The sequence below is a fragment of the Numida meleagris genome, chromosome 2 (assembly GCF_002078875.1).
Source record: "Numida meleagris isolate 19003 breed g44 Domestic line chromosome 2, NumMel1.0, whole genome shotgun sequence".
NCBI classification, from domain to species: Eukaryota; Metazoa; Chordata; class Aves; order Galliformes; family Numididae; genus Numida; species Numida meleagris.
In genome coordinates this window covers 28,155,943-28,176,748 of record NC_034410.1, presented here as the reverse complement: position 1 = coordinate 28,176,748, position 20,806 = coordinate 28,155,943, and the positions used below count along the sequence as shown (strand labels likewise).

General features: G+C 39.5%; 1 long non-coding RNA gene across 1 annotated transcript; it reads left to right on the top strand.

Annotated features, from left to right (window-relative positions):
* LOC110394501 lies at positions 551-11,110 on the top strand. The gene is made up of 4 exons (XR_002435672.1): positions 551-688; positions 9,083-9,301; positions 9,813-9,899; positions 11,005-11,110. It is a non-coding gene; the product is annotated as an uncharacterized LOC110394501 (long non-coding RNA).

The window sequence follows — 20,806 nt, the reverse complement described above, 5'->3', positions numbered from 1 at the left end:
TAAGGAGAGGGCTCCCCCAAGGCCATGCAGAAAGCAGGATCTCTTGAAGCCCCATGTTTTGTGAAGTGATGGGGAGAACCTCCAAAATACTGGGAAAGAGGAAAGAAAATAAATGACAGAGGGGGATTAAGGCTGTTCCTGTGGTAAACATAAGGTTCTACTTATTACTTAACAGCTTTTTCTGTGGGATACTCCTCTGAGTAACTTGCCCCCGGATACACTGGATAATTGCAGGGTGTAGAAAGTGAATTTCCGTGGGAGAAAGAGAGGAGCGGAAGGGGGAGAGAAAGAGGCCTGAGCAGGCCGCAGAGCCTCTGTGCCCTGCAGAGGGAGTATAACACCAGGAATGGGCTCCTGCGGGCCGCTCCTCTGAGCCCTGCCATTTGCAGAGCTCAATTTTCCTCCGGTGAATGACTTAGCCACTTAACCTTATTAGGAGTAATATGTATGTGGTAAAGGTTAGCTAATGGGTTTAGCTAATGAAATACAATTTATGATATTACGAAGTGAAAGTGTAGGAGCAGGGAAAAAAAAAAAAAAAAAAAAAAGAAGGCCTCCTGGTTTGTGCCAAGGTTAAGTTTGTGGACTTCCAGCTGAGGCACGTGAGCCCAAGATCTCCACCTGCTGAGGTAATCAGCCAGCCCAGGCCTACAGGTAGCTGCAAGAAGCTTAACGTGTGGAGAAACTAGTGAGTATGTTCTTCAGCCAATCTGGCGCTGAACTTTTAAAACTAAAATTTATTGTAACAAATTATCATAAAGTCATGGAGTCACATGTTAATAGTGAAGGGAGAGAGCCAGCAAAGATTTCTTACATGCATTTGTTCAGTGTTAAAGCACTTGTTACCTAGTTCTCACTTTTTCAAGCTAGCAGGATGTGTGGGCTCTTCTCAAGTGGGTGCAGAGTAGTGTTGTGAATGGAAGTGCTGAGCCAAGGGAGCTGCACCTGGTGTGTAATTTTGGGAAGCAACGAGCAGCTCTTCTGCTGCCAGGGCTAACCAGAGAATGAGGAGCTTGGCCAGAGACTGTATGTGTGCACAAGGACATGTTGTGAGTTGCATCTGCACACACATTCAGTCGTGTTGAATCTTATGCTGTACACACAAGGCTGGTTGGTGTTATTCTCAGTTGTCCTCTGCCTCTTCATTTTTTAATGCTGTTTGTTGCAACTGCTTGCCTCTTGGTTTAAGCAGCAGTATTAGCAGTGTGGATAACAAGTGTCTCACCCCAATTCAGAGAAGATTCGTAACTCCCAACAAGGTGATTAGACTCCTTTGCTGATGTTAAAGTTGTCGAATGACCACTGATATGTAATATGTTTGATTATCATTTAGACACTAGATCCTTTTGATACTGCATCCAGTTTAAGTGCTGCCTGCTGCCAATGCAACATACACAGAAAACATTCTGGCTCTATCAGCTTGCTGTGTTCTTGTTCTATCATATTCAATTGAATACAAGTGCTGATAAATGAAAAAGAATCCTTTCTCCACCCATTTGTGAGAACACATTACACTCTTCAGACAGGCTTTTTTCAGAATTCACACATTTCACCCAGACAGTCATCTCTTTCCAATTATTCTGACCTTTTTGAGTCACAGACATGAAGTTTTCCATTAGTTACTGCTAGCATTGGCTTAAACAAGTACAACATAAAACATTTAATTATCAGTGGCTCATGCATAACACTTTGCAAGTAAAAGTCCCCAAATACTTTATAAACATTCATTAAAGGTGACAGCAAGCCACGTGTTGTAGCTAGGGAGAGCTGTTCCCACTCTGCAGAGACATCATTTCTTAGTCTCCATTTACCCACAAACTTGACAGTGAGTTTATACTATTACACCTCTTCTGCAAGACAGAAGCAAATGCTCAAAAATTACTACCACTTCTGACCCCACCTTTCCTTACAACTTGCTCCTGTGAGCCCCCTCTCAGTGAGGCCCATCCAAGTGATGTCTCTATCCATCAATATCTCATCGGCTACTTTATATAGAAGACTGACAGCCTAGCTGGTTTAAGGATTTGTCTAGGTGCATGACTAAGTTTGGATCCCAGATACTCCAACTAAAATCCATACTGACCACACTCAATATAAAAAAGTAACTACAGATTTAAATGTTAAGCAGTGCACAGTATACCTTTCTATTTACTATTCATAGAAAACCGTTACTGAACTGCAACTTCTTCAGCTTCTTCCAATACTTCATTTATTGACAACATAGTGAAACGCTCTAGAGCTGGGCAGGTCTGACAGCTTGGCTTCAATTAAAAAACATTTTTCATGGATTATCACTGATTTCTACATTAAAACAAAGACATATTGAAAGCAACTGAGGAATCTTAACACTTTGGGTGGAAAGATGAAAAGAGTTTTGCTTGAATTAATGACTGCATACACAAGAGAAATAAATGGAAGAAAAAAAGAATACGTATCTAAATATTCCCAAGCTAACAGTAACCCAGGGTGGTCCAGTCATACTGTTCAAGGTGTTAGCTTCTGGAGATAGTAAAAGATATCCCCCAAACAAACCAACTTCCTGTATATTGTACTGGGATTGCATTTATAAGCCCTACCTTCTGCAAATTTTATTAGCTCATGTGCAACACAGGTCTAACGTGACAGCATTAGTTTGATTCTTCTATTAGCCCAGTTTCTACTATTTGTGACCCCTCTGCAATGTGTTCCTCCACATGGTATAGAAGGAAAAGGAGGAGAAATCAAAAAATGCACTTGAACAACAGCTGGTTGCACAACCCTGAAAAGCCTTGAAAGAGTCCTCATGGGGAGATAACTTAGAAGAACATTGATGTGGTAAATAACTGTGGTTTTTCTCCTCAGGAAAAGAGGGTCAATCCATTCCTTGTAAATACATAAAATTATTTGAAAGAAGTATTGATTCCTGTGCCAGCTTTTCCGCCCTTTTGAAGCAATCCCAAAACCTTGAACTTTGGCCAGTTTCTCAGGTGCAAAAGAATAACAAGAGCAGAAGTTTTGACCAATCATCTAAGATACTTTATAAGATTTCTCCTGAGGGAAGGAGATCAAGAAAGTACACAGCTTAGTAAAAACATTGCACTCTTGTCTTCTGAAATAGGAGAGGACTGAAGTCTCACATACAACCTGTAGCAATCTTCAAGTAGGTTAGCATAAGAAAAGCAGAAGGTCCTACAGATAAAGGCTTATGGTTTGTTTCAGTTGACATGTCATGTGGTAGGGGTTTGCATATTCTACACATCTGTACACATTTCCAGGGGAAAATCTAACAGTAGTTCCTGGGGTACTTACCAAGGAGAGAGAGAACGCAGAACCCACTGGCAGCATACACCTTCACACACTCTTCTCAGAATGGTAAAAGCTTTTGACATTCCAGACGGTATCTCAGCCTCTGCTGCACGTCGTGCTGATCAAAATCCCTTCTGCTACACCAGCTGCAAATTTTCTCTTCATATAGAGGTTGTTGTCAGCTGCAAATCCATCCTCTCCTGCTCCATTTTTTCATGAGCTTCAAGAGTGCTTTTCCCATTCCGGGACTTTTTTTTTTACCCCTGATTAACTTTTTCTTATCTTCTTTGGATTGAAAGTCTCACTGATCCATTTTCCAGATGATACTGGAAACCTCCTCGGGAAACGCTCTCTTCTATTTCCTAGGGCAATGCCTTCTACACACTTTATTTTTTTCATCCTTGCTCTATAATATCAGGGACAAATATTTTTTTCTCTTATGTATTCCTCTTCCACCTGGTGCAGCTTGCTTACCACCTGCATATGGAAAGTGCGCTTAATTACAAGCTGTCCTGAGCCTCTGGGCTACTTTGCTGTTCTCATTAAGATTGTTAAGCAATCTTGCTGATACATTAATAGGTGCTATTTTAATATAAATGCATAGATTGCATATATTACATATACTGTACATTCTATTTGCATATACAATATATGTCACGTGAATGCAAGTTTACACATACATGGGTTTCTCCAAAAGTAATGCCTCCTATTTATTCCCATGGAAAATACAACAGATACAAAGAGCACAATTACACTATTTGATAGAATAAATTCTCAGCCGCAAAACATTACTTTTCAGCATAGGCACCGCCATTAGCTGTGCATTTTCACCAGTGATGAGTAAGAGCCTACGTGACGTGCTCATAAAAATCTGCACCAGCGGAAGTGACCCACTGTTGTTACCACTGCTGAAATGCACCACCAGTTGCCTCACTGTGCTCACTTCAACTGTTTGATCTCCATAAACATTTGACAAGCATCAAGGAATGCCGGTAGATGCATTTTTTTTTTCTGCATGGAGAAATTTGATCGTACAATTTTGCTTCATACACACTTCCATGTCAGACGCCATTCTGTCAGACTGCCCTTCTGCTGCCATCTGTCACACAGCAACAATATGTAACAGAATATTGGCAGGAAGGTTCAGCCTCTACTGCCATATTGTCTACAACTGCCTTTGACGTCATGGGCCAATATAAAAGGAGGCATTACTTTTGGAGTAGTCCTCATATGTGTGTGTGTTTGCATTTTTATATCTATATTTTATGCCTAGAAGAAACATGTGTAAACAATATGCAGTTTGGAGAATAAGAAAAAACCTATCAACATTTAAGATGGTAACATTTAAAACCAGACTTCAGGTGAGTAATAAAAGAGGCACCTTCATCAGACATGTTCACAAATGTAATGATAACCTATATCTGATTAACCATATGTTCAACATGAAAGAGCAGGCAGCAAGATTCAGATGGCTGAGAACAAACATGAAGAGACGAGAATCTGAAAGGTCATGAAGAATTAACTATCTTGAAAATGAGATAGTTAAACCTGAGTTACGCTGAATAAGCTCCAGTTTCTTATTTGAATGCTTCGTGGGTGGATCAACATGAAATGTTTACTCTCCAGACTTGGCAGGCTGTTATCTTTCACCTAATGATAACTTGCTGAGGCAATTAAAAACTGTGTTGACAACACTGAACAAAGTCAGCAAACATTCTTTTCCTATTTTTTTCTCTAACTAGCCCATAATGCCACCATAGTATTTGTGAAGTGAGAAGGTATGGCACAACACCCTAGGACTGATTCCTTGTCTTAAACTCAGTGAAATCTAGAAAGCCATATGCCAGGTACACTAGAAGGTAGTTGTCATGGCTTATTACATGGCTCTGAAAAATTCTGCTTTTGTGCCACTGCTTGCTAAAATAACCTATTTACTATGCAGGAATCTATGTCTTTCTCTTCTTTTATATCCCTGTCCCTCTACAGAATGGCTAAGATTTGAATTATTATTAAATATGTTATAGTAGAAATACAAAGTGTAGGATGGTTTGATTTCTCAACGCTTTATTTATTTGGTTAGGGGCATTGTAACAAAGGGTCCCAATCCCCAAAGCCACCTGAACCAACAGAAAAAATCTTCAGGTCTTCAAAGGGCAGTAGGTCAGTTCCCAAGGTGGGAGAGATGATTGGCCTCAAATTCAGTCTTTTTTACAGGCAATCACTAGTTTTCTGTTCTTTCCTTACAAGGAGAAAAAGTATTAATGTGCAGGACAAAAGTGCCAATAAGAAAAGTCTCAAAAAAAGGGATCTTCCTCAGTTCAAACCAACACTGTATTTCTCATGTACACTTCCAGACAACTCTTTTGCCTCTTTCCCCCACCACAAGTTCAGCTTTCAGAGGTGCCACAGACCCCTGGTAGCACAGGTAGAGCAGATCTGCTCATGGCCAGATCTGTGTCACTGCCACATAATGTCATGGTCCCTAATGAGGGGTCTGCACTACTGGGAGATGTGAGCTCATCAGGAAAAGGGCAGAGGGCTGATCAATGGTTAAGACTTAGAAAAGTGAGAAGAAAACCAGAAAATACTGAAAACCTTTAACTGAAGATAACCAAACTTCAGAATGTGTTCAGTTTAAGTGTTGGGCTCTGAGAGACTTCTAGTTCATCACCAAAATGGCTTCACCTTATCACTACTTACTAACCTGCTACAGTGATTTAGATAAAAAGTTTTATTGATGGTTCTCCTGTCCTACTTCAGCTTACTATTTTTGAAGTCATCTTTTTGCACACAATAATTGATCATAATAGGATCTGTATTTGAAAGAAGGGGAGAAGTCTTTATATTACTCAAATAGTGTTATTTTGCAAGTAGGTATTCCTTAAACGTATCCTGTTTTATTCTGGACCTAATCCAGTCTGGCTAAAGATATTTAATTATGCTTCTTAGCCATCTCCAGCTCCCAAACTGCAAAACCTTCCCTCAGTTTTACGACTTCAGCTTTTTTACATAGCATTAGCAATCACAGTAAATAGTTAATTAGTTAATAAACAGTTCAATTCACTGCTTTCTTTTCTACCCTATGTTTATTCCATTAATTTCCATCAGAAATTATCTAATAGAATGATCTATCAGAAACTGTCAGTGAAAGAAAGTTGGTTCACTCTTTCCAAAATGCTGAACAAGAAACCCCAAGCAGTGCAAAGTCAAGGTTGCTGGGGCAGAGGACTGGAGATCTGGGATGGAAGCTGCTGGCTAGACCAGTTTGGGCACCAGAGTTTATTCCCAGCTGACTGGAAGCCCTTAGGTCCCAGCCTCAACTCCAGCTCTTTGCACCTGGCACCCTGGGGCTGAGCCTGGAAGCGTTAGGCTGTCAAAACTCCCCCGGGGACTGGAACAGAACATTCCTGACAGATTGTAGCTTCATGCAGGGAAGCCCGGAAAATACAAGTTAAACAAAAGACTTTCCTTGGAATACCTGCTGTGACTCAACAGAGCCAACATTAGCTGCTAGTGAAACTGGTGTTTTTCTCAGTTTTTGTAGTTGGTAAAATAACAGCTACAGGAGCCAAAGGACAGTCATTTCTTTAGGATATGCTCTATGCCATTGTTTCTAAAGCAATTTTTTTGAATGTCTTGCTCAAAAGAAATTAAAAATAATGATAATAAATGTGAATTTGAACTGAATTCAAGATCTTGAAAAGACCTCAAAAGCAGAATCGTGACTTTGACTCATTTTTCCATTGGATGGTAAGCAATAATCAAATTAATTATTTCAAATTAATTAAAAAATCATCCTGAAGCCAGTATAATTACAAGCAGATGGATAAACAGGAACAATAGGAGCTCACAATACAACCAACAGCAGTAGCTATCAGTAGCTATTTTAAAACACCTTTGGAAAGAGAAAAAAAAAAAACAACAAAGAAAAAAAAAAAACAAAACATTTTTAGGGCTGTTCCAGAGGGGGAGAGTGATTGCATTAGCTAGAGGCAGTGAGACCCACCCCATCAGCAACACCACTGCCACAGCAGGGGCTCAGTCACCCAACAGCTTCCAGGGCAGTTGCAGAAACAAAACCCTGTTAAGTGGTATCTGCTGAAAGAAGTCCTAAAAATAACTCCAGAGTTTTGTAACTTGGGCTTGTTTACAAAGAAAATGGTCTCCCCAGGCAGAAAGAAACTTCTACCTCAAGAAGTGGTAGACTCTGCCTTTGTTTAAAATAAAGTCATGCTGGCAAGTGTTGTCCAGGGCTATGGGCTTCTGAGACATTCTCAGTGTTCCCAGGAACCAAGGCCAACAGGCGAGGAGCAGCCAGCTCAGCTCTAGTAAATACTCTTAAACTTCAGAACTGGTGTCTACTTGCAAATTGCTGATTGGGAATGGTGCTGGAAATCCCCTGCTTCTGATTTGTGCCTGGGAGTGGTTTGGAGGTAGTTGGCAACAGTCCTGCGGGTGCTAGGGACTTGCCTGACTGTTTAACATTGTAGATGATCATAATCCATTGCCCAGGAATGTTTCCAGGCCCTGTCTCATTCATGAGGATAGATTCAGACTGAGACGAAAATGAAAGATTGTGTTTGTAGAGAGTGGAACAGTCATGTTCCCTGGTTTGCAGGACATCCATTACAGGGAAGGATTTATCCAGTGTGTTAACATTTGTTTGTCTGGTTGCAGACTTCACTGATAAACAAGAAGAATCCTTTTAGCAGCGCTGACAGCACTTTAACAAAGCCAACTTGTATCTAGGATACATGCAGTATGGTGCAGTTGCAATCTTAATTTTGCCAGTGTCAGGAAAGAACTGAATTCATCTGCAGCAGACCCTTTAATGTGACCTATGGACCATATGAGCTGGATTTCATTGGTGATAATGGCAAAAACTGAAAAGCATCTGTTAATTTCTCCTCTAACTTTGTACATCTGTTATCAGCCCCTGGTGTGATTTGATTTTTGGAAGCTGGATTTCCTTGCACACATACTATTGGGCTTACTCAATCTCCCTTACACAATTTACTCTTAAATCCTCGAATAATGAACCAAAGGCCCAAGCTGAAGAGACATAACCTGTCCCATAGAGAAAGGCAAAGCCTAAGACACCTTTTTTAAAGATTAGCTGTCAACTTCAGCAACAAAAACACAAACACCTCCCCAGCCTTCTTGTGCTATTTTGTTTGGGTGGGTGAAAGGGGATGAAATCACAACAGTTTCACCTCTTCTGATTCTTAATGACCTTGCTCCCCCTATTCAACCTACACGGAGACATTTGCAGCCATCAAACATACAGATTGCCAGACCTAGGTGTGTTGGACTGCACCTCCAGGGATCCTAACCAGATGGTATTTTAGGAGAGGACACAGTTCATTTCAGAGCAATCCGAATGAGCAGCTTTCTTTTCTTTATTACACCATTGCATTTGGCGGCAATCCACCAGAGGCAGATTCTCTGCTCTCTAAGGAATGATCTGCCCACTCTGTCCGTTTAACAGGACGTTCAGCTCAGAAAATCCAGTTGCTGATCACACATGTGGAGCAGATGTGCGAGCATGTGTAGCAAAATAAAAAATAAAAAATCCCAGCAGTGTACTGGGAGAAATGTAGCGTAACTACTGGAGAACAGTGACACAAAAGCTCTGATTCTGAAACAGTGGTTATTGTTGTTGTAAGGAGGATTTTTCTTAATACTATTTCTTAGGGAGAAAAAAAAAGTGTAATAAATCCTTTATTATTTTTCTCTTTGGAGGTCAGGGAGGATTATTCATGTTACACTAATGTGGCTTCTTTGTTCATTTTCACAGACTTCTCCTTACAAAGATATGATTCTAACTATTTCGACCAGACTGTCTTGGGGCCCTACCTCTCAGGAACTGAGTGCTGGAAAACCTCCACTGGAAAAAAACAAAAAACCAAAAAAACAACAACACCCTTTTAAAAGAGAGGATATCAGAAGTATACATCTTTTATCCATGCCCCACACACTTGCATGTGAAGGGAGAGCACCAGCTGTTTTTCTCATGGTGAGTAAGGGTTACTTGGGGAAATCTAACTTCCTGTTTTTACATGGACAGCTACATTGTTGCATAGCCAGTTCATTTTGGTTAGGTCAATAGAGCAAGTTTAATTATTGGAGGTTTCCTTATTCACTCAGGCTTCATACTGTAGAGAAGTAAGAGGGATTACTAAGAAGTCTGAACTGTGTACAGAAGTTGGAAAGCACATCTTTGTTAATTACATGACCCTTCTCAAACATACAAAACATTTTTGGGGAGGAGTTGGGCTTTACTGAATTTTGAACTGGTGACTAAGTGTACTTTATAGCTCAAAATATACTGAATAAAAATCGTAGGGAGATTTTTTTCCAAATAATAAAAAACAGCAATGAAAAATACATACTTCTGGCACTGGCAGCAGCATAGCCGGTCCTACAGATGTGGTAGGAAAGTAGTCCACTTTTTCACAACAGCACCATTCAAAACAACGAAACTCTGAGCAGCTGAAAACATAACAAGCAATCTGGTTTCATTGCAGGAGGCACTATGGAAAACACACCTCTCAAACTGGGGCTCACAGCCAGGACAACTGGTGATGGTGACACAAAAAAGCAACTCATCACAGGTAAGATCTGCTAAGAGGCCAGGAACATTTCTTGCACTCGATGATGTTCATTTCTAATTTACTTTAACTCAAACACTTAGATTTTATTTTTTCTTCAATTCAGTGATTGGCTAACCCCGTTTCTCTCTTTTTCATATGGTGCTACAAGTTATGGTGGATTTCTAAATCTTGGTCTTGGTTAATGCATCAAAGGACATATGGGCTGATTTCCTTCAGTTTCTCATAATATACATATAGCCAGCTGTATGTTATTACATAACTTCAGACTTAAAGCAATCAGATCATTCTAGATACCATGATCTATTTCTGTGTTTTTGATACAGTTATATTACAGTGGAAGAAACTCACTAGCACAGCTATAAGGAAAGTTTGGGATTTTTTTAAATTCATATCCTTGTTCTTAATAAACATCCCAAAGAAAAATATTCAACATCAGCAGGCAGCTATAAAGAGGCAGAAAATGGCAAAACCACAGTCCTGAGGAAACCTATGTGAAAACACTGGTTGTGTCTTCCTGGTTACAGAAAACAAATAGAACTGTTCAAAGCGCTTGCCAATAAGGGCCTGCCAAATAAAATATTGTTTTATGAAGTCAGGAAAAAACTAATTTTAAAGGTTATTGTAGGTTATTTGTGGTCACGTCTTGTGTTCATAAAACATGATGTCATCTTGAACCCTTCACTGTTTTTATTTCAGACCTATAGGTCTTTGTCTGAGACACTATCTCAGCAATTGTAGAAATTTAGAAGTTATTGGGAAATACTTGTGGGATTCTGTTCTACAAATTGAATGGGAACAAAATAAAATAGATACAAGCCAACGTAATGCAAGAACTCATCAAACCAACTGTATTTTAGGAAAGTTTATTTACATAATTCAGTAATTTGGAATGATGAGATCACACAGCAGCAGTAAATTTGAAATCAGAAGCCTGCAGAACCATTCTCCCTACTTATCTTTGTTTGTAGCATTTTGTTTCAAACAGTATGATCACCACAAAACTGCCATTTACATCATGTGATTCTCTGCCCTGCAACACCATGGGAGTGATTGTTGTGATCTCTGATGAAACAGTTTATTTGCTACTGTATTCTTTTTCTGATAGAGCTTACTCACCTCAATGACTAAGTCATTCTGCATGACTTCATAATCTAATGCATCCAGATAAGCTGCAAACAAATGGAGGAGACAAATTATAATAAAAAGATGGTAAGGAGTTAAAAATTTACCTGTCCACCATTAAAGCTTTTGCTTTGCTTCTTTTTCTCTTCCATCTAACATTCACTGCCCTGCCATAATGCCAGATGGAGATGGAGTACATAGGATTATTTTTTAATTATTTTTTTTCAGAATCAGGTCTTCCCATAAATGGTTTCTGCCATGTGAAACTATCTAATTATCAGCTGACTCAGACCTGAACACTTCCTTGAATGCTGTGGCCGGTTTGGGGATTTTTCCGTTTAAGCCACTGATGGGCTCTACTCTGGTGCTCTCACTGTTATAGCAGTTTGTCAGAGAAAAGAAATGCTTATGACATCTTCCCATGTGCTCCTCCAGGCTTACAAGCCTACTAATTTTTTCATTAGAATAAGAATATACTTATATTTCTCCTTCTCCTTGGTCCAGTTAGGCATTGTTTTATGGTCGCGGGAATTGACTTGACACGAACAAAGTCTTAAAATACAAGACTTTAAGGTAGTGGATAAATCATTCCTTTTCTTTCTGTGGCCAAAGCCTCTAAAGCCCATGAGGGTGTGTTGTCTAACCGATGGCTGAAGCACCCTGTGTGGAAGGAGCTGTGTGCTTGGGCTCAGCCCGCAGAAGCAGTTCCTCAGATCTTTTAGGGATGTAAGGATGTGCACTATGGTCACTACAGTGTTCCTGTGAGATACCAGAGCAGGCCTTCACCAGTGCATCTTCCGGCTTTATGATTCATACTTCTTTCTTTTAAAACAGTGCCTGTCCTCAAATTTAAAGGCATCTCCTTTTGGATCTTAGTGTCAGTGAGAAAAGATAAGGGCTGATAGCCTGGGCTAAATTGAGCAGAACTTCTAACCCAAGGAAGGGAGAGGTAAAGTCAGCTTTAGCCATATTCTGCACTCCCTTTATCCCAGGCTGCTGTAGGCACCAAATTTGTCTTCGGATTTTTCCAGAATTTGCATAGCCCAGAGGCCTTGTGTGCTCTGTTGATGACAGTGTTGCTCAATGTGTCTGAAATGCATGTGGTTTGGCTCTGCAGCCCCCTCCTCCACGGGACGCCTATTTAATGCCTGGGGTCACTAGTGACTTTTAGAGGAGCAGCCAAAAGCCTTCCTCATGGCTGCTGGATGAAATCTCCCATCAGCTGCATCTGGAGATTTCAGACACTCTTTTCATGGGTTGAGCCTTTTCCTTGTGTAAAAGAATTGCAGTCACAGGACAGATCTCACCTAATATATCTTACCTGCAAAAGGCATTTTTTTCTCCCGGGTCAGTTTCTAATACCTTGCTGATGTTTGTTTTTCTGTTTTGCTGCCAGTTGACATTGCTGACGCTGTTTCCTTGCTGTACTATCATACTCATGGAATGAATCTCAAGAGCACAGTTTCTATTCATGGCTTATCATTTATACTTTCTGGGTAAACTTTTCCCTCTAATCATGGCTAAATCAGACTTCTATTCCCACTATCAATTTCATTCTACCGAGGTGTCTCCTACCTCCCAGCTTGTAAATATTTTTCTTTATAGTTTCTGGTGTGGATTCATGCTTGGGAAACCTAGAAAAACTTTCAGACCATTTGGTCTGTTACTCAGAGATTATTCTGTTCCTGTGATTAACCAATAATACTCAAGTGTGAAAGAACGAAACACAACTGGGGCAGTGGTTAACATTTGTCATGGAATGAATAATGCTTTCTGGTGGTGAAATTACATAATTTGCTGTTTTTCTCCAATAGCTGAATCCTAAATAGAGCAAAAATGTGGTATGCTGAACCACCATATTTATGTGTTACAAGAAATTTGAAGGATCTCTGGTTACCATTTGTTTTCATCAGCTGAACTTTTTGATCTGTGCCTAGCAACATTCCAGTCAGTCTATTGTATTTAAAGTTCAATTTCTAAAGCACTGGACAACAACGTCGCCCACTTCTGGATTCAGCTACCTTCCAGTATCTTCCTCCTCACAGGCTGTCCCCTAAGTTTACAAAAGGTTTGGTCTTTTTTGTTTTTCCTTTTGTATTTTTTTTTCTATTTGTCTCCTTATAAGTTAAAAGAAATGATCTGTCCTGCTTTTAAAACAGGAAAAATAAAACAGTGGTAGGAGATGCTAGGGTTGGATATAGTTACACTGCATGCATAAGCTAGAGATAAGATGTGGAAGAGAAATGCTTCAGTTGTGTGAACATTTCTCTGTCATGTGACTGGAAGCATGTATTATATAATACTAGAAAATTTATCATAGGATATTTCCAATCACTATCGTGGTGTGACTCAGGTCTGCTCTTGGGTCCTGTGACAAACACAAGTAAAAAACCAGTGCTGCAGAATTTAAACAAAAAACATGTAACAGATGAGAAAACTAGGCCAACAACTTCTGAGCTGAATTATAACAACTCTTCTTCTGTATTTCTGTATCCTTATTTTTTTTTTATCCAGTTGCTTGCATGGGCTCCTGAAGGTGGAGGAAGTATATAGCAAAAAATTGTTGACAAGAAAACTAGCAATGTTCACTCCCTTCCTTTAGAGAAAGTAATTCTTACCAAAATGTCCAAGCTTGATCCTGTCAGTAACTGGCCTCCCTTACTACATCTCATGGGACTTCTTCAGGATGAGTATCATTATGAAAGCCACCTGCACCTTAGTCTATTTTTGTATTTCTCATGAACTATAATGGAATCTATTCCTCCCCCTACAATTTCTTGTTGGAAAAATAATAATTCTTATTTTTCTGGGCAGTAAGGGACAAAGTAACTTGTCTCAAAGTATTTGCTTGTCAAACACAGGTCCCCAGTCCTGTTTTTCTGTCCAGTGCAAGCACTCTGTCTTCTCCTGAAGGCCTACTGTACAAAGTAATTCTCACCATCTTGCAAGGTTGATCTTGGAGGCGAGTTAAGGATGTAGGTACCAACTCTGAAAGCTGAAACCTTGTTGCAGGAGGCACCTGCTGTATGGTTTAACAAGAGTTGTATGGAGTAGCTCTCTGAGCCTCAACTTGTTGCTCAAAGGGTTAGGAATGAGAATCCCTACAGAGCTCTCAAATGTCAAGATTGTTCCCATGACTGCTTGTCAAGGTTGAGAGCAACTCACACCAGTGAAACTATGCATTTTTATTCCACAACTGCTTAAGGAACTGTGTGGTAGCCTCAGACATCTGAAAACGGAGAGTAATTTGAAACAAAACAAAACAGCTGTATGCTGAAGGGTATGAGTGAATATGTCTTGAAAAAGCTGAGTATTACTGGAAGAAAACTGTATCAAGGGAAGCCCCCCAGACTCAGCACTCCATTCTGAAGGGCAGCATCAAATGGAGAAGATGACAGCAGAGTACTGACAGCAGTTTCCTCTGGCTGAGTTGTGCTAATTTTCCATAGGCCCTGAAGGGCAGTCTTGAAGAGCTTCTTTCCCAGAAAAGCAGAAAGCTCTCTGCAGGTTGGGGAGTAGGTGGCTGGGAGATGAAAACACAATTAAAGTTTTGCTGCCAGCTCAAGTCAGTGGGACAGAGCCAGTAAGGGACTGGCTAAAAAACTAGGACATTCTGATAAAATACATACAACTTGCTCTGGATCAGAGCATAGCAAAATCTTTTAGTAGAGGCTATACTGTAATTTACAAATACACCAGCCTCTCATAGGCGACAGCCAGAGAAATGGCTGTGCTTTACTGTTACGTACCACCCTCACTGTCATTCTAGCCTGTGTGAAAAGTCCCTAAGAAAATGGCTTATTGTAGACCTTAGGAAAAGAAGAAATAACATATGGAGTCAGAATCATGGGACAAACATACTTTCTCCTGGGAGCACCAGCTAGTCCTGTGAATCTGGGCTTTAGACTTTGTTGAACATCCCTTTTGATTTCTAATCTGGCATAGCTGATATATGTGATAGTGGACTAGGACAGAGGATGCCCTGGTGTAATCTTTCGCTTTGCTGCTGTTTTTCTGAATAATTTGAAGGCAGATCATTTTATCTGTTTTGATTTTTAAGTTCTCACCCTTAACATAAAGGTAGCTTCTTCTTATCTCACCAAAGCATAGGGAAGATTAAAAGCCATAGGAAATAGATTATATACATGAAGTGACCCCATCTGATGTTGCTTGTAACTTTCTAGTAGAGGCATTACTTCATGTGGAAAGCTGTGGACAGTTTAGCCACTTCATATTTTGTGTGTAAGGCTCTGAAGGACGGAAACTCTCCAGCTGTGCTCCTGATACCATCACAGGAGATAAAATGAAGATCCACCTCTGCATGGACACATCAGTTAGAGAAGGATGCACCTTCGCCATGCAAAATGATTGTGACACAGCAGCAGAAAGCCATGTATCTGTCTTCAAGGCGGGAGTTTGTCCAAGTCTGCCATAAACAACCATTTCACAATGATGTAAGGGCTGACATGTACAAATTGCTCTGAAGACAGAAATTTTATTAACAAGAACTATTATTACCAGTGAGTAATAGCTTTAAAATTACAAGTTATTGATTGGGAAATCCTGTAGAAACTTTCTTAAGTAACCAGAAGGGGACAAAAGCAGAAAGTATAATTTTGTTTCAGCAACACAGAGGAATTTAGCTCAAGGACAGGTAAGAGTGCTGTTCCAAAAGTAATTCCTCCTATTTTATTGTACTGGCCCACAATGTCAGAGGGGGATGTGTGTGGTATAGCAGTAGCAGTTGAACTTTCTCACCAGCATTCCATTACATGTTGTTGTCATGTGACAGATGGCAGCAGAGAGACAGTCTGACAAAATGGCATCTGACTTGAAAGTGTGTGTATGAAACAAAGGTGTGTAATTGAACTCCTCCATTTGGAAAAATTGTACCCATTGACGTTCTTGCTGAATGTTTATGGAGACAGTGGATGTGAGCACAGTGAGGTGGTAGGTGGTGCGTTTCAACAGTGACACGACAAACATGCCGCATTCCAGATGGCCATGCAGATTTTAAAGATTGCAATGTCCTGCACAAGTGGCTTTGTAGGATTTCTGTATCTCCTTTCTTTTTCTTTAAGCTGACAGAGAATCATGACACAAACTAGGCAAATGAGGGTTTCCGTATTTGTTATGCAAGAAATACCTGGGAATTTGTAAGATTTAAGAGAACATCTACTAGTAAGAATTGCATTTTTAAGTTGTAATGGTGTGTGTTTTATTCCATTTGTTACATAGCCATATACTTAGCCTGTGGACAGATGTTCATTTTGCAGACAGCTGTGTTAGTTTAAAATGTTACTATCCCCAGCTGTTTGTTACCAACACATTACGGAAGGTTCTTGTTCCTCTAGCTCTGCAAGGCTTGACTTGGGTTTCTTAGTCTAGCTGGATCAAAGTCTAGTTTTGAGCCATTTCAAACCATCAGTACTGGTTTTGCTGGAAAGATGTGTCGGAGGACATGAAATGTTGCTCCTCAGACATCTTCTGATGGGGGTCCAGGAGTGGCATCTTCACATTTGTGAGTCCCAAATCATCTGGGAGCATCTTTGCCTGGCAGAGCTATGCCACCCCAGAAAGGTGTCCATCCTTAATATACTATGCACTACCAACTATAAATAGATTGTAGACAATCATCTCTATCATGAATCCTCAGTAGGAATCAGACCTAGGGTATATAGGAAGCAATTCAGATACCTAAACAAAGGCATTTAATGCCATTTTAGCTATATGAATTCTTGTGATGTGGACATCTTTGATATCTTATGGTTAAATTGGTACTAGATACCTGTATTTAGTAACCAGGCTCTTTCCCTTAGTGTTGAGTAGCTTTCAGTGGTAGAAGGTAATTATTTTGTTTGGAGAGCTGCTAGAAAGTTTCATACAGCACAGTCTGAACTTTGTGAGCACAAATTCAAGGCTTACTTTAGCAATGCTTAAATCACTTGAAATCCTAAATTCCTTGTGAGGAAGATTCTTAAAAGAAAACATCAAAAAATAATGTCTTCATAGACATAATAAAGTATTTTGTTATTCAAATCTTCTCCTAGGGGTCCCCAAGTATTCCTTGGTTAGAGATCTGGAGATCTGCTTCTCATAATGTGGTATTTAGGAGCAATCATGAAATGTCAATATTAATGTTTGTATCACTGTCATTTTACAGGAAAAAAAAACACTACCACCAAAAAAAGCACAAAAACTACCTGATCTTTTTTCTTAGTGTCTCCTACATAACTGGTAAAATTATGCTCCTGAAATCAGTGTAAAATAGTAGAGTACAATCCTAACAGAAGGATCTTTACAGTCATATAAATTCATGTGGTCCTTAAACTCCGTTTTTACTTTACTTCTCTCATGAGAGATGGGTCAGGTTTTTTGGCAAAATTCTTTGCTTCTGGACAGCCTGCTTGTTACCTTTACTGATTTGTCTCTGGTTTGAATGTGTAATGGTAGAATCCTTTTTTTGCACTAGAGCGGTAGGTATTCACGTAAAAGCTGATGAAAAAGGAGGTGTAGATTTTGTCCATTTATTGTCCATTACTTTCTTTACACATGCTTTCGCTACTTGAATATAATTCAGAAAGCTGGGGGATGCTGCTTACCATTTCAGGCAAACGACTGAATCTCAAGTAAGTGATTCCACATGCTGGTTAAAAAACAGTCTCTATATTAGCCCTTTGCTGTGCTAAACTGACAAATCATGCCTGTAAGACCTTTTAGTTCTGTTTTTGACCAATCACTTTAAATTCATTGTATCTATTTTAGCTGCAATTTAAAACAAATTGTCCCACAGTCTGATGAAGACCATTTATTTGCAGTCCCAGAAAAGGGCATATGTCATAAGAAACAATCTGCACACGTACTTCACTACAGCTTATTTGACAGATGACCTTGATTTGAATTGCCACTGGGGGTTGAGGCTGCTTATGTCCATGTTTGGTTCAGGTTGTTTTGATGCTATTTTCTTAAACTAGGGCAAAGGTATACAGATTTTCTAATTTTTGTCTCAATGCTTCTCAGCATTATCAAAAAAGAACAATTTTGCTTTATAAGGAAGGAATCTAAGGCCAGAAATCTGTTACTATACATTCATTTTCAATACGTTTTAGAAACACCAAATTACCAGATACCTTATGCTGTACTAAAACAGGACAATGTTCATGAGGTACAGAGAGAGAGAGGTAGGTAATATATAGCCCATACCTGGATGCCTCTATAAAATGCCAGCATGGAAACTGTTGAATTAATATGCATACAGTCTTTGCACCTCACAAGTTTCTGACTTCAAAGCATAACCATGAAATAATATTTTAATAAATGATTGTGGTGTAGTGCACCACAGAGAAGTGCCCCAGATCTTTGAGACAAACGTTACACCTTCCTCTTCTGCTTTAGGCACTACATGACATTGAGGGATTGAACAAGTAAGTCCAACAGAACCATGGAGGGGTATGATTGTACTATTATGAGGTCAGAGATTATGGCTGTGGACCAAGAAGAATATAATTCAGATTTCAACGTAAAGTAACTGCAGCTATTTCATGCAAAGAGTTCTATGTATTCTTCTTCCTTCTCCCTGTCCCTCTTTCCTCCCTAGCTACAGACTGTCACCATCTAAGAATAAGTGAAAAATGATTTTTGAGTATTTATACGTATACTGACAGCTGTATGACTTAAATTTAATTTTTGAATAAATCACCTAATAACAAAGACATTTTTATTTTGAGGGAATGAGCAGTATAAACAATAGAGAAATGCAGCTCTTAATTAATTGTCTCATGTCATGAATGTTTTATCATTTGTATACCTATAGCACCTATAAAATGAAGCATGAGGGTAACCAGACTAACAGCAGTGCTTCATTTCAATCAAAGTGAGTTAAAGTCCTTTGGAGAAAATATTATTCCTTTCAACATGCTAAGCTGCTGTGTTTTTTGTTCGTTTGTTTTGTTTGTTTGCTTTTTAAATAAAAACATTCCGGTACTTAAATGCTCAATAAACTCGAGTTACATACAATTTCTCTTAATTTTTAAGTAAAGCCATATTCTCCACTCTCATTTAAGGTATTTTTTATGGTACTATGGGTACAATGTTTCATATAGTGACGACAATATTAGAGGCACATTCAGTGGCTGCTTAAAACTTCGTCCAGACAGCAACTGAAAATGACACATTTCAAACTATTGCCAAAGGAGTTGTGGAATCAGAGTGGGTTCCATAGAGGGTCTCCACTGACTGGACAAAAGCACCACTTTAAACATTGCTTTCAGAGCAAGAACCTGCAACATTTTTTTAAGACATGGTGTGTTGTTGCTAAGGTTTTATTTGAAGTAGAAATTCATGCAGTTTTCTTTGTTTCCTAGTGTTTATTCTGTTTCCATTTTGTTGCATACTTATGTCATGACTCAATCCCTAGAAATAGCTGTATTCTTCTGGGCTTCTAATACTCTAACATTTTGGCTCTCACAGAAAACAAACTTACTTAGCACCAAGTTGCCCTGCCTACAAAAACCATTTCTGAAGGTTTTGTGAGTTGGAGTTGCATTAATCTGAATGATAAACTCTCCTCAGCCTGTTTAGCATTATACCTCATTCAATAGACAGTTTAATGGATGATCCACAACAGTACATTACATTTTTTGAGCTCTGGGAATTACTCTGCACAGTCCAAGAATGGGGACTGGATTTAGTGGCTGAAATCCAAAAGCTTTTTCCTTTTTTTAAGTACCAAACATTGAATCGTGCCAAGTGGGATCATTTTCCCATCTGTTGAAGGGTTTTCTGCCCTTGGTAAGAATATTCAGTTTTTCTGGCTCTTTTGGGCTCACACTAGTATAAAATAGAAGTAACAGAAGTTAGCAGTAATGACAGTAAATAACTGAAGCCAAAGGTGTCAGAGAATTAGACTTCTAGGTGTGAAGGACCAGGAGAAGTTCTATTTGCATCTGGAATGGGTTAATATAAACTCCATTGTCTCCATTTCCTTTCAATAAGTGATTTCTCATTTAGAAGTGATTGGGAGATCTTTTGCTTTGATGATTTCTTTACTAACATGCCAGCTGTCTTTGAAAAACTGGGAGAGGAATATACTATGATGAAAGCCTTTGAAAGCAGTATTTATTTCATATCCCTAAAGACTTTTGAGTGGAAACCCGTAGTAGTCAGTGTGGAGTGTGCCAGGGACACAGCATTTTACGTTCACTAATTCTGCCTAGAGGCACTGCTGCAGCTTGATAAGCCTTGACCTTTCCAGAGTGACAATGTGAGTGGACGGAGAGCTGGCTGCAGATGGACTGGTGACAGTTGAGCTTGGCCAGGCACAGCTGGCTGCTCCAGAGGTGGACCAGGTTGGGACACCAGACACATCAAGACAACGTGTTGGGATTTCTTGAGCTGCTGAGCTGAGTACTGCACTTGCCACAGTGCAGTTCTGAGAAGACTGCTATGTTTTGGGTCCATGTAGTTTATATTTCCACAATGCTAGATATGCATTGAAAAAGGCTAATGTCTATAAATATGGAAATACCGGAATGTAACAGATGCATGTTGGTATGTGAAATGTACCGGCCCAAAGGAAACTACTTCAGTAGTTTCTTTGCTGATAACTGGAAAATGTATTTTAAAAGTATTTTGTGTGGATATTTTTGTCACAACACATTTCAGAACAGCTGTGATAACACTGGGATTTTACTTCCAAAAATACTTCTAAAAATTCCCCTTCATCAGGCAGCTAATGACTTAAAAGTAGAGTGCATGGAGTAATATTCCAAAGGCACATGTTCTAA